Source organism: Theobroma umbraticum, unplaced genomic scaffold (assembly GCF_002168275.2).
Source record: "Theobroma umbraticum cultivar Fairchild unplaced genomic scaffold, ASM216827v3 scaffold_146.0, whole genome shotgun sequence".
Classification (NCBI taxonomy): domain Eukaryota; kingdom Viridiplantae; phylum Streptophyta; class Magnoliopsida; order Malvales; family Malvaceae; genus Theobroma; species Theobroma umbraticum.
The window spans coordinates 359222-362349 of record NW_018397265.1 but is presented as its reverse complement, the minus strand read 5'-3'; positions in this window follow the sequence as shown (position 1 = coordinate 362349).

Sequence of the window (3128 nt, the reverse complement as noted above, 5' to 3'; positions counted from 1 at the left end):
TCGATAGTCAACATCACTTGGAGTATTCTCAGTCGAGTGGCATCAAAGTGTTATAGGCGAGACTAATACCACTTTCCTTGCTTACAACCATCTCTATAGGCACACATAGAGTCATAAGGGGACAAAACTCCACTCATCCATAAGTTAGATCAATGTCTGGAATTCATCCCTCGGATGAAACACAAATCCACAATAAAGCCATCATGCCTTTATCTTTCCATATATCCACAACATATCACAAATCATATTTATCAAGCTTCAATGCACTATAAGCTCATTTAAGGTTCTACGTACCTTTATTTCTCCAATGCATCATTTGATCAAATCATTTTATCATATCATTCACCTAGGATAATTTACTCTTAGGGATTCATCATAACCTATAGACATCCTAGTTTAGGCTTACACAACACAAGCCATCTATGTGGCTTGGACAAGGCACACTATCTCAACATATACCATTCACACAAATAGATATACATACTTACACATAAATCATTTGTTCTCTAGCTTAGGCTTGCTCATTTAGGCCTATAAACAAAATCTAGTATTAGTGCAACACATCTTCCATGTGTTATGCGTCACATGCATTCAAATTAACCCATTCATAGTGACTAGTTAAAAGGGCTCCTTAGCCAAGCGTTGATCCTTAGCCTTCAACTGTTTTTCAACTCACAAATGTGCCCAAATTTCTCAATCTTCCCTTAAACAAATTAAAACATCATAAAGCTAATTAAATCTTAGCTTTCAAAAATGCCAACTTTTGTAAAATTAACTAAATCGTTAACAATGCAACATATGATCTCAAATCTTTCAATAACAACCTAAACCCATACCTTAAAGACTGGATTACATGATTCTTTGCTCCAAAATCACTTTAAATAGCTCCAAGAATCCATTTGTGGCTTAAGGTTTCAAATGAGTAAAAAAAGAAAACAAACCATGAAAATCAAGCTTTTGGTAGTTAAAATCTTGACCTTTGGCACTTAAAATCCAAGATTTGTTGTTGGAGTTTGAAGGTTTTGAAAGGTATGAAATTTAAAAGAAAATGGGTGGAATAATGAGAAGTTAGGAGAAAAATGAAGAATTCTCGATTTTAAGGCTTTTAAGCTTGTTTTGGCTTGATGGGGTAGCCTAGGATTGACTATGAAGGGTCTGTAGTTTATCCTAGATCAAAAGATTTCACCCATTTTTCTTTCACTGGATCGACCATGGAGGGTTTATAGTTGATCTTGGACCAGAATGTTCGTTTTTATTCTATTTTGCTTCACAAGTTTGACTATGGAGGGTCTATAGTCAATCTTGGACTAGAATGTTTGCATTTTTTCCATTTTCCATCCTAGGATCGACTATAAAAGGCCTATAGTTGATCCTAAACTAGAATGCATGACTTTTGCTTTTTACTTCTCAAAATCGACCCTCTATGCACTACGATCGACTTCTTTGGTCTAGATTTGTAAGAATTGTTCCTTTTAAAACCTAAACCCATTCTAAATCTCTTCCACAACCTTAAACCATTCATATATGACTCAAATACTCAAACCTAAGATCAAAACTCCAATCTAAGCATCAAACCTTTAGATTCCTCAAATATGTTCATAAAAGTTTTGCCTAAGTATCACAAGGCATACATACTGCACTTAACACATCCACGTATTGTCAACAAAGTCTTTAAATATACAAAAAATGTTGATATCATTCTCTCTACTCATTATAGTTGATATACATACTCCATAAGCTTGCATATCGAGGTTCAAATTTACTCTTTAATAACTTAGCCCATATCACATATAGGCCATGTCAAAAATAAGGGGTGTTATAATATACATACATATATATATATATATATATATATATACACACGCACATTCAATTTTAGAAAATCCATACACACCATCTCATGTTCAATATTCAGAAGCAGAAATACTTTTCAAACCATCAGAGCATTATCCATCTTGTAGCAAAAGTCAGAGTATATTTATTTATTAGAAGTATAAAACAAAGTTCAATTATCCATTGAAAAATAGACAAAGACCAATGGAGTACACCTTAAAGAAAAGGGGTTGATGTCTACCGAATGCCTTATTGATCGTTTTCCATAAAATATAAGTAACTCCTTCCAAAGAATGATGAGCCAAACAATTTGCTAATCTGAAATAACAAATGCATATTACATGTGTAAATTATAAATAACTCCATGAACAGATACGGGGAAGAGGGATAAGTACACAGAAAATTGTTTACGAAAATACATTTTTAATAAAAAATGTAAACAAAATAGGTTTCAAAGCTTTCCAAGTTTTGCTTTCAGACCATAATCAAACTAATTCAGAAGTTTTCAAGTGTCAATAAAACCTTTAAGAAGTATAATTGAATATACCAAGCTAAATGTATCTCAAAATCCTTTTTAAAGAGTGAAAAATTCACAAAGTGGCGATACTTCCTCTCAGGGTATCAATATTTTCTCAAACAGAATGCTTTCAAGACTTTCTGGACACAAGGTATCGATACTCATTCCTTAAGTGTTGATACTTACAACATAGAATGCTTTTTGACTTTAAAGTATCAATACTTTCTTTCAAATCGATACTGTTAGAAATGTTAGCTCAATAATAATGTGAAAATATCCAAGAGAGGGGTTGAATTGGATTTTTAAAAAAAATTTTCTTTAAATTAAATTCCTAATGAAGGCAATGTAAAAACTTTTTCAATGAAGACAAGTTAAAAGCATTTTTCACAATTTGTTTTTTTCAATCAAATTATGCCAAGAATAAATTAATGAATAAATCAATATCTAAACAATATGAAAATGAATTTGGCAAACTCTTCAAGGTAAAGTCCAATCTTCAAATGTGAAAAAGCAAGGAGTAACAGAGGAATAAGCAAGTCGTAAACAATTCAAGTTTGAATACAAATTAAGTTGCCACAAGTTAAGCTTTTTCATGAAGCCAAGCTTATATACAAGTTTCTCAAATTTGTTTACACTTTAAAACATACCAAAAGTAATTTGATAAAATAAGCAAGTTGTAAACAAATCTTCAAAAATTTTAAAGTAAAATACACAAGTTTAAGGAGTAAAAGGTAGAAAAAAAATATATAAAGAATTTATAGAGATTTGGCTCTCTCTA